Here is an 11,763-nt window from a genome sequence, read left to right as displayed (position 1 = left end):
CTGAGAAGGATTCACAGCAACAGTTTTCGCTCCAAAACCTGCAGTTGCAGCAGTTCTGAAAACGAGGAGAGAAGCAAAGCCTGTCGTGATTTTGCATCAGTAATTGATAAATGGATAGAAAGTTATCAGCAGTCCCTGCCAGCCATTCACACAGGTCAGGGGAGCCCTGGCCGATGCTTCTTTAACAGGAGAATGGATGGCATGGAGGAGCCAAAATTTTTAAGAAATGTCCATGCCCGGTAACTGGCAGATAATGGCCAATAGGGACCCACCCCAGAGATGACATCTCAGCACTGGGCGAAGCAACCCCTCATGGAGACCATTCGTCATGGGGGTTTGGGATACTGCTGGTGAACGTGGTGAGGGGGAAGTGAGGGGCTAATGCAGTAGCAGGGAGATTCTCAGCCACTCTGGGGACAGCCTGGGCAGCAAGGAGCCAGGCACAGACTGAGCCCTCATCCTGTGCCCCCCGAAGAAAAGAAAAGGGTCCAGCCAACTGTCCTGTGAGCAGATCAGAGACACCCATGGGCAGCCGGTATCCTAGGCAAGGGTAGGCTGTGCCTTCCCAAACAGCCTAGCATGGCCCCACCCACACTCCACCCCCTGGCCAGGCCCCCTCTGGTTCCCTTCCCAGAGCACTCTGCCTTGGCTGGCCAGCCTGCCTTCCGCAGGGAGTCAGGGCAGCTGGTGCTAGGGCCGCATTGCCCGGAGCCCCCCCTCACACAGGGAGCTCTGCGTACCAGGGCCGGGAGCACAAGTGCCTGGCACACCGGGGCCCCCAGTGGGGGTGCTCTGGGCTACTGGGAGAGGCTGAAGAAGGGGGACCTCCCCCAATGGCCGGATCACCAGCCGCCCATGGAGACACCCTTCCCCCAAACAGAGGGACACCTCTGGCTTTGATGTGTATTAAATATGGGGCAAATTACTTTCATCAGCAAACATTTTAATGGAGGTAAAGGAGGAGAGAAATGAGTCTCAAATGAGAGAGGAAAGTTGATCATTTCAAACCCTGTAACTGCCAGGATGGTGAATGATTCAAGACAACGAATTCCCTCCAAAACAGGAGAAGTTGCTGCAACTAAACACCGTAACATCTCCAAACCTGAGATGCTTTTTAATAGACATTTGATAATTACATGGAAAAAGGCAAAATCTGACAGCTTGACATCAATGTTCAGTCCTTAAAACGACAAGGGTGGGAATCCGGGGAATTTTTGAAGAATTTTCACAAAATAGAAAACAAAGTGGAAAAGTGTGAGGGATTTTACACTGATAGTCAATAGTAGGTAAAGAGGTAGAATTTGAGTGAATTTCATGTTATTGACAAATGAAAAGAAAATTGAAAACCTGCAAAAAATTTCTATCAATATTCAAGAATTTGAGCAAAGGTTAAAATCAGAGGATTTTATGTTAATGTTTTATAATTAGAAAGACAGCAAAAAAAATCTTAGAGACTATTAAATTAGTAACACATAACTAGAGAGAAAGCCAGGGAAAAGTTTGCGATATTTTAGAATATTCTCCTGAAGAAGAGCTCTGTGTAGCTCAGAGATTTGTCTCTCTGACCAACTGAAGTGGCTCCAATGAAAAGTATTACCTCACTCACCTTGTCCTTCTAATTGCAAAGCAATGCACATTGGAGAGAAAAACTGCAGCTACTTATACATTGGGAGTAAATTAACTATCAACTGTAGTCCATAGATCCAACTTTAACATTTATTTTATGCAGCAGTAATGCAAGGAATCTACAGGCTTGTATCCGGTAAGATATTGGCTTCAGCAGTTAGCATAAAGTTTGAGGTCTATGAACTCTAGCACAGATACCTCGCTTAAGGGTGATCCCTAAGTTTTGGGGAACTGGAAATAAAGTGTCTGAGGGGGAATTTGGCCCATGATGACACTTGCCAACCACAGGAACACGAGCTAACACTGGCTATTGGATAAAAACATCCGCAGAGACCTCACCGCAAGAGTACCATGGCGACAGATATGATAAGTTGTATGAATGGTCTCACTAACCCAGGAGAAGGACACCCCAACATTGGCAGGGTGAGGAAATACAAATAAGAAACAGAGGAGAAATCCCTACTGAATATGCATTAGACTGAGTAGCGCAACGTAGCATATTATAAAAGTTGTATCCCAACCTGTATGCAGGAGAAGAGAGAGATTTAGGAAGGTACCAAGATGATGGCTACTGGTGATGATGAGGAAGGTCATTGGGATGAGGAAGATAATGGTGAACATTTCAGGTTGTTCTGCAAGGGATGATGGGAGTATATGGATGTTCAGATTTACATTCTATATTATCTCTATCTTACCGAGTTACAGTGTTTGTGACTTTGCTAAATGTATTATTAAACTACTGTAAATATAAAAGGCTTCCTATAACGAGTGTTGCAACTGTGCACTGTATTTAATAATACTGGGCCTGATCTTGAGACAAGAACCTGTCAACCCTCAAAGTGATAACTGGGAATTCTTAGTAATCAATATAATTAATACATAAGCCAAAGATCAGGCTACACAACTCAAGAAAAGGACCTGCATGTTGCTGTAGAAAGCTCAATGAAAAAGTCCACTCTCACAGCTGCCACCAAAAAAGCTAACAACATGGTAGGATTCATAAGGAATGGGATGGAGAATATCATCAAATGTTTGTATATAAATCAAGGGGGCAGCCTCTAATATCCGGGGACCACCATGGCTACTACAGCACTGCACACAGGACATTTTATATCTATCTTTGAGAATTGATGAGGAAATAGGTCAAAAAATAAATATTTGATAATATGACAGAAAACCACCAAGATCTGAAGGGATTTTATATTGATACTTAATAAGCAAGAAAACTGGGACAGTTTGATGGGACTGTCTATAGAATACACACACAGACAGTAATGGTTCCCTCTCCACCAGCACCATTCCCAGGAAGCCCTTTGTGAAGGTGTTTTAAGAAGGCCAGGGAGAGGGTCTGGAGCAGGAACGCTCCCTGACAGCGGGGAGGGGCGGCAGTATGGGATGGGCAGGGGACAGGCTGGCTGTGGGGAGCTGCACTAGAAAGCTGGGGGTGGGGGCAGCAACCGGGACTGGTTACTCCACTGAGAACACTCCTCCCTTCCCCTCCTGTGTCCTGTTACTGGCAGAGAATGGCCGCCCTGTCCCACCCCAGAGCCAGCCGTGTTTCCAGGCTCCCCGTAAACTGCACCCACTAATCCCCTTCCAGTTTGGGGAAGGGCTCAGGGCAACAATTTCCCACCTAAACAAGGACAATTTGCTGCAGATAAACGGGTGGGGAAACTTCCGAGAGCTGAGGAGATTTTAAACTCACCTTTGAGAATTAGAAAATGGGGCAAAATCCAAGGAGGAGAATGAAGACATGGACAATCATTGGAGAGAAAAGGGCAGGGCGGGGATCTGCTTGGATTTTATACCCGTATTTGATCAATACAGAAAAAGGGGAAGAATTCAGGACAAATTAATCTTTGAGACTGAAGTGACAAAATCACAGAGAATGTCATTAAACCCCCCCCGCTGCGATCTCCCGCCTGCCCAGAGACAGGTCTCCATCTCCCCACAGGTCACGCGGTCTGTCCCCTCCCGCCATCTCTGGCTCATTTTTCATCCCCCCCCCCCGGCTCCGGGGCAGCCCCTGGCTGGAGCTGGGGGCAGAGGGGTCACTGCTGGGAACGCGGCTCGGAGCCTGCCCCAGGGGCGGGGGGGGGGGTCTGTGCCCCCCTGTGCAGAGGCGCCTCCCCGCCTGTCCCGGCCCCTGGTTAATCACCTGCGGTCTCCGGCCCGGGGGCGGGGCCCAGGTGGAGAAAAAAAAACCCGGCCGGGCCCCCCCTCCCGGGGAGCAGCAGCGGCTCAGCCCGGGCCCGGCTCACGCGGAGGCGGCAGCAGCAGCTTTGTTCTCCCGCCCGCAGCGGGGCTCGCACGGAGCATGCGCAGTAACAGCTGCCGGAACCCTCCCTTACCTGAGCTGAATAGGGCGGAAGCAGCCCCCGGTGCAGGCTGGGAGATGTAGTCCCTGACTCTCCCTGACCCCTGGCTCCCTGGCGGGGGCGGGCGAGCCGGGCTGCGAACGCGCGCGCGGCGCTGCGGCTCTGCCTGGCTCGTGCGGGGCTGTTGGAGCCTCTCCCGGGCCGGAGAAGGGTTTTGTGTCTCCCGACTTTGGGCATGCGCAAATCAGGGAGGGGGGTCTCGCATGCGCAGAGGCAGCGCTCAACCTGGCGCTACGGGGCCGGGCGGAGCGGGAGGGTCTGAGCCGGGGAGACCCATTAACCCGCCGTGCCCGGCCCGAGCCCTGCCCCGCTGGAGCCGCCCTGGGGCCGCCCCGGGCTCTGCCCGCCCCGCTGCGGAGCTGCAGCCTCCAGGTACCGGGGCCCCACGTGGGTCCCTGCGTGGGCCGGGCGGGGCTGTGGGGGAGGGAAGGGCGGGCGGGAAATGTCGGTGCAGCCCGGACATGGCCGGGGGCAGGTGACCCCGAGGAGCGGGGAGAGAAAGGGGGCTGAGCTCCTCGGATTTACCTGCCCCCTCCCGTGGGGACCCCCTCCTCCCCGTCCTGCCCCCTTTCTCCCTAGAGAGCCACGAGCAGCGCCCAGGGTGACCCCCCTCCCCAACCCCTGAGAAGTTCCCTGCCCCCCCCCGATTGTGCCCCATTTTCTCTCCCCTTCGCCAGTGGCCAGTTCAGGTCTCAGGTTTGGGGGTTTCCCCCATTCCCACCTGCAGGGATTTGTCCTTGTGCGGGTGGGAAATGGTTCCCCCCAGTGATTTCTGAGCTGGGCAGAGGGTGAATGGGCAGAGGCTGGGGGGGCCCTGAGACAGGGACACCTCTGGGCTGGGGGGGCCACTCTCTGCTGGCAACGGGGCCTGGGAAGTGACCTTCAGACTCCAGCCCCACTCCGTTCCCCATTTTCTCTCCCCTTCGCCAGTGGCCAGTTCAGATCTCAGGTTTGAGGTGTTTCCCCCCCATTTTTATCTGCAGTGGTTTGTCCTTGTTTAGGTGAGAAATCATTCCCCTGAGTGATTTCTGAACTGAGAAGAAGGTTAATGGGCAGAGGTTGGGAGAGCACAGAGACCTCTGGTGTGGCTGCTTTCTGTTGGCATCAGGGCATGGAAAGTGACCTTCAGACTCCAGCCCCACTCCTTTCCAGGGCTCCCTGATGGCCACGTGAGTGTGAGGCAAGAAGAATCCATCCCATTCTGTTGTTGTTTGAATATTGCTGTATAATCCCCTCAAATTTCTAATCTTTTCTCTTGAACTGTTGAATGGTAACACAAAACCTCCCCAGATGTTGGTCCTTCTCTCTTATATTGGGAAATATTTAGTTCCTCCTCAGTTCTGAAATATTGATACCAAATTCTTGAAAATCTTCCTGCTTTTTTTCTCCAGGTGTCGTTGCCTTGCCTGAGATTAGGTCCCGCAGTGGGCCGGGCACTGCACAAACCCTGACCAAGTTTGGGGCCCTGGTGGTGCCAAGAACTGCACAGACCCCTACAGAGAGCAGAGACCTTGTTGTGCCGGGTGCTACAGTGACCCTGACTGAGCTCCTGGTCTTTATGCAGGGCCTGGCACAACAGGGGCCAAGTGAAATCAGGCTCCCATTGTGCCAGGTGCTGCAGAGACAGCAAACAAAATCAGGGACCTTCTTGTTCCTGGAGCTGCAGAGACCCCAATTGAGATCTGGGCCCTGTTCTGCCAGGTGCTGCAGAGACCCCCAACAGAGGTCAGATCCCACTGTTGTGACAGGTGCTGCAGAGACCGCAACTGACATCAGGCCCCCCATTGTGCCAGGTAAAGCTGAGACCTGGATCGAGATCACACCGGCCGTTGAGCCTGACGATCTAACCAGCTTTCTGTCCACCTTATAGTCCATTCATCCAGCCCATACTTCTTTAACTTGCTGGCAAGAATACTGTGGGAGACTGTATCAAAAGCTTTGCTAAAGTCAAGGAATAACACATCCACTGCTTTCCCCTCATCCACAGAGCCAGTTATCTCCTCATAGAAGGCAATTAAGTTAGTCAGGTATGACTTGCCCTTGGTGAATCCATGCTGACTGTTCCTGATCACTTTCCCCTCCTTTAAGTGCTTCAGAATTGATTCCTTGAGGACCTGTTCCATGATTTTTCCAGGGACTGAGGTGAGGCTGACTGGCCTGTAGTTCCCCGGATCTTCCTCCTTCTCTTTTTTAAAGATGGACACTATGTTAGCCTTTTTCCAGTCATCCGGGACCTCCCTCGTTCGCCATGAGTTTTCGAAGATAATGGCCAATGGCTCTGCAATCACATCCGCCAACTCCTTTAGCACCCTCAGATGCAGCGCATCCGGCCCCATGAACTTGTGCTCTTCCAGTTTTTCTAAATAGTCCTGAACCACTTCTTTCTCCACAGAGGGCTGGTCACCTCCTCCCCATACTATGCTGCCCAGACCAGCAGTCTGGGAGCTGACCTTGTTCGTGAAGACAGAGGCAAAAAAAGCATTGAGTACATTAGCTTTTTCCACATCCTCTGTCACTAGGTTTCCTCCCTCATTCAGTAAGGGGCCCACACTTTCCTTGATCATCTTCTTGTTAACATACCTGAAGAAACCCTTCTTTTTACTCTTAACATCTCTTGCTAGCTGCAACTCCGAGTGTGATTTGGCCTTCCTAATTTCACTCCTGCATGCCTGAGCAATATTTTTATACTCCTCCCTGGTCATTTGTCCAATCTTCCACTTCTTGTAAGCTTCTTTTTTCTGTTTAAGATCAGCAAGGATTTCACTGTTAAGCCAAGCCAGTCGCCTGCCATATTCTTTCTACACATTGGGATGGTTTGTTCCTGCACCCTCAATAAGGATTCTTTAAAATACAGCCAGCTCTCCCAGACTCCTTTTCCCCTCATGTTATTCTCCCAGGGGATCCTGCTCATCAGCTCCCCGAGGGAGTCAAAGTCTGCTTTTCTGAAGTCCAGGGTCCGTATTCTGCTGCTCTCCTTTCTTCCTTGTGTCAGGATCCTGAACTCGACCATCTCATGGTCACTGCCTTCCAGGTTCCCATCCACTTTTGCTTCCCCTACTAACTCTTCTCTGTTTGTGAGCAGCAGGTCAAGAAGAGCTCTGCCCCTAGTTGGTTCCTCCAGCACTTGGTCCAGAAAATTGTCCCCTACATTTTCCAAAAACTTCCTGGATTGTCTGTGCACCGCTGTATTGCTCTCCCAGCAGATATCAGGGTGATTGAAGTCTCCCATGAGAACCAGGGCCTGCGATCTAGTAACTTCTGCTAGTTGCCGGAAGAAAGCCTCGTCCACCTCATCCCCCTGGTCTGGTGATCTGTAGCAGACTCCCACCACGACATCACCCCTGTTGCTCACACTTCTAAACTTAATCCAAAGACTCTCAGGTTTTTCTGCAGTTTCATACCGGAGCTCTGAGCAGTCATACTGCTCTCTTACATACAATGCAACTCCCCCACCTTTTCTGCCCTGCCTGTCCTTCCTGAACAGTTTATATCCATCCATGACAGTACTCCAGTCACGTGAGTTACCCCACCAAGTCTCTGTTATTCCAATCACATCATAGTTCCTTGACTGTGCCAGGACTTTCAGTTCTCCCTGCTTGTTTCCCAGGCTTCTTGCATTTGTGTCTAGGCATTTAAGATAACTCGCTGATTGTCCTGCTTTCTCAGTCTGAGACAGGAGTCCTCCCCTCTTGCACTCTCCTTCTCCTGCTTCCTCCCGGTATCCCATTTCCCCACTTACCTCAGGGATTTGGTCTCCTTCCCCCGGTGAACCTAGTTTAAAGATTCCAGACAAGTTGGATTCCAGACAAGTGGTTTCCATAAAGTTTTAGAATTTGTTTGGGGAAAGGTATTGGAAACCATTAAGGCCAGATCTTTGCTATCTGGTATAGTTCCAGCTCTTCAGAGTAGCAAACACTAGGTGTGGTGTTAAGTGTTTTGTGGGATGAAGACCTTATTTGGAAGCTCTTTCAAGCAGGGATCTGACTGCAAACTTCAAAGCCATGTGTCAGTGTGCTCCAGGGCTTGTGCTTTTTGAGTGGACGGACACCCCCATTCCCCCCCCCCCACCTCCTTCCGTTTCTACAGGGCTCTGTTGCACTTGCATAGCGTGAGTCCTAATCACACATTTAAAATATCCATAACAACCAGTTGATGTTTTACTTCCCTTCGTATTTTTGGTGTTGTCACTTGTTTGTTGGTGGTTTTGTTTGCTGTGTTGCTTTATTAGTTATTTTTACTGTTCTATTTGTGTGAAGTATTCATCAAATTGAGAATTGACATCCCAGAGAAATGGTATGAGCCTGAGTGAATACCTTTTACTCTCCTTTCCAGTATCAAAAAATATTGTATTAATATTTGCGATGAGAGCATGACTATTTCTAGTTGACTCATTGATTTGTTTAGCATCTTAAAGCTGAGCTGTGTGCGCATTACTATGCATTCAAGAGGGATAGTTTTGTGAACTGCAAAAGTCCGGTACATGCTAGTGTTTTGGCAGATGCTTCATTTTTTTGAGAGCAGCTTTCCCTGAAGATTTAGTGGTCTGTGGTAGGATTAGGTTATTAAATTGGGCCTCTGGTGCATATTTTTAATGCTTTTACTTAATGCCCATGACTGTGTTTTATTTCTATAGCTGTTTTCAGTATGCCACATTTTGGTGTGTTTATTAGCTTGAGTTGTTAGAAAGGATACGTGTACTCCAAGCGCAGTGTTAATTTTCTTTTTATTTGATTTCATATTAAATACACATCTTAAGTAGTGCACCTTATTAATTATCCCTTGTTTTAATATTCTTTCTTCTTCTTCCATTCCTATGAACTGTTTAAAAATATATATCTAGGGTTTTTGTTTGTACTGGTGGCGCACATCCACACATTACCTCAATATTGGTGGAGCACATAACATTCATTCTGCACATGGATGGAAAAAATTAGAGGGAACATTGGTGATGACTCTCTCTTGGGTGGATGGGCCGATCCTGGGGCCCATTTCCTCTCGGTGATTGATTTCCATTCCAAGTCCATAAAGTAGATTTTCAATATAAATCCTTTGTTCCTTACATACACCCCATATGTTGATCTCTCAGTCATTATGAGTCTTGACCAGTTATGAGCTTTTTGTAGATGCCTCTGTCACAGAGTCATCGGGTCAGTGCTCTGGAACTACTCTGTATGAAGCCAGTCAGGACTCTGGGGGAGCCTCCTCTCTCTGAGCGTACTGTCTCCAGGGCAGAAGCTTACACAGGTTCGACCTTCCTGGGTCTGACCTCGGAGCATTCAGCATCCCCAGCCACACTGTGTGCTTCCTGCAGTGATTTCCCCCGAATGGGGCTCCTGAGGATGCCAGAAAGCCCTGCACCCCAACTCCACAGTCAGACATGACTCTCAGCCAGCCAGTAAAACAGAAGGTTTATTAGGCGACAAGAACACAGCATAGAACAAAGCTTGCTATCACAGAAATCAGTGACTTTCAGCCAAGTCCATCTTAGGAGTCCTGGGCCAGACGCCCTGGACTCCTCCTCTTCTAGTCCCCCCCATGCAGACTTCCCGCTTCCAGTGACCTGACCTCCAACACCCCCCTGTTGCTCTTCCTCCCTCTCCTTGTCTCACTTCCCAAGCAAAAGGTGTCACCTGGTCGCACCTCTCTCCTGGGTCTCAGGTTACATAAGTGCAGGCAGCTGGGAAGCTTCACCTGCCTTGAGGGCCTCAGCAAAAATCACACACCCAATTCACACCACCAAAGTATTGCTGTAGCACACTGGGAAACTGAGGTACACACATTTATTGGTATAGGACAGTAAGACTCACATGCAACATAACAAGATGAATAAACCCCACTTTGTCACAGCCTCACATGATCTCCCCAATAGGTAAATACCGTCTAAGAGATGTTTGGTGTGGTGGGTTTGTCAGGCCACCTTTTTCCATTTCTGTCCCCCTTCTTCAGGCACAGGGGAGCTACCTGAAGCCTGCTGTTGACCACAGATATTTATAATGGGACGGCACATGTACTTTTTGTAGCTTCCTTGCAGCTGTTTCCAATGTTTTAGTCTGTTTCTGTGCTGGTTGTCTCTGGGTTGTTCGCCACCCTTCAGGGGGTTGTCCCAGGGCTGTGTAGCTTCTTTTGAGTCCTTTAACTCTTTCTTTGTTACTGATACTTGCCCCGCCCATTTTGTGGCATGCTGTTTTAACCATTTAACAGCCATGGCTATAGTTTGCAATATTTTACATTTTAAAGCTACAGTCTCTGCCCTAGCTTTATAAATTACATTGCATGTTTCTTCCCCATTATACTTTCTAAACTCTGTGGGGATTTGCAGAGAGGGGTTAAGGGGGTTCCCTAGCTCATGGTTTTCTGTCATGTTAGATCAGGATTCCTACAGCAGACAGCTCACTTATTCACCAGATCAGTGGTCAGGGTCACCAGTGTCGTCAGATGGTACCAGTGTGGTGCTCTGCTCTGTTCAGTGTTGATATCAGTTGGCTGCATGCGTGTGTTCCCTCTGTGTGCCGCCCTGGCTCTGCAGATTGCTGACACAGCAGACCCTGAGAGAGCCCCCAGTGACCACAGACTCTGATAAAGGTACGAAGGCACCTGGCCAGGTTTATTGTCAAACGAAGCACAGTAATAGTTCCCCGCAGACTCTATAGGACATACTGCAAATATGTGCCCCCGACAATGGACTGGCTCAGTCAGTGGCAGGATTCTCCACTGCCCCCTAGGCCAGACAAAGACGTCCACTCAGGGATGCATTCTTATACATCGGCACAGACAGGTTTCACATCACTGAACGCACTGAGGTACAGCCCCTCTATGCATTATGGTGTTGCCTTTAATTGGTGAGGCCTCATCTGGAGTATTGTGTCCAGTTTTTGGCCCCACACTACAAGAAGGATGTGGAAAAATTGGAAAGAGTCCAGTGGAGGGCAACAAAAATGATTAGGGGGCTGGAACACATGACTTATGAGCAGAGGCTGAGGGAAGGGTAGGGGAGAGATAGTTCAGTGGTTTGAGCATTGGCCTGCTAAACCCAGGGTTGTGAGTTCAGTTCTTGAGGGGGCCATTTAGGGAACGGGGGTAAAAATCTGTCTGGGGATCAGTCCTGCTTTGAACAGGGGGTTGCACTAGATGATCTCCTGAGGTCACTTCCAGCCTTGATATTCTATAATTCATGGTGCAGATTGGTTCAGACAAATAAGTCTATCCATTGCTTGTTCTTTCATATTGTCTGTCCATCATATTGTACTTTTATACTGTCTTTAGACTGGGTCTGCCTGTTCCTTGTTATCTGTGTTGGTGTCATCCTGGCTTACGTTCATTTCATTAGTACTTACATGTATATATGCTCTTGTCAACTTCTGTGAGCAGGGCCTGCCTCTGGCTCACAGCCTAGCTTTGCTTTATGTTAGCAGTGTCTTGACCATTACTTCAGTTCAGACCATTACTCTGGCCTCATTCCAGGCCTCTAATACCAAGGGTTTGTCTCAGGGCCTCATCTTACTACACCCATAATAGTCTATCTGGTGTTGATGGACCTTTCCTGCCAGGCAGGGTGTAATGCATTCTGTTGCCAATCAGCACTTCACCTAGGTAAAGTCTCTCTCCTGTCTGGTGATTTACAGAGCCACAGAGGCTCACAATGCAGCTAGTCAGATATTAACCCAGGCAGCAACTCACAAGCATTCAATAAAGTCTAAACACAAAACACATTCTTATAATTCTAATACCTGTTTTAACAATACTAACACAGGTGAGTCAG

Source organism: Mauremys reevesii, linkage group 14, assembly GCF_016161935.1.
Source record: "Mauremys reevesii isolate NIE-2019 linkage group 14, ASM1616193v1, whole genome shotgun sequence".
NCBI lineage: Eukaryota > Metazoa > Chordata > Testudines > Geoemydidae > Mauremys > Mauremys reevesii.
Note: the sequence above shows the minus strand (reverse complement) of the source record.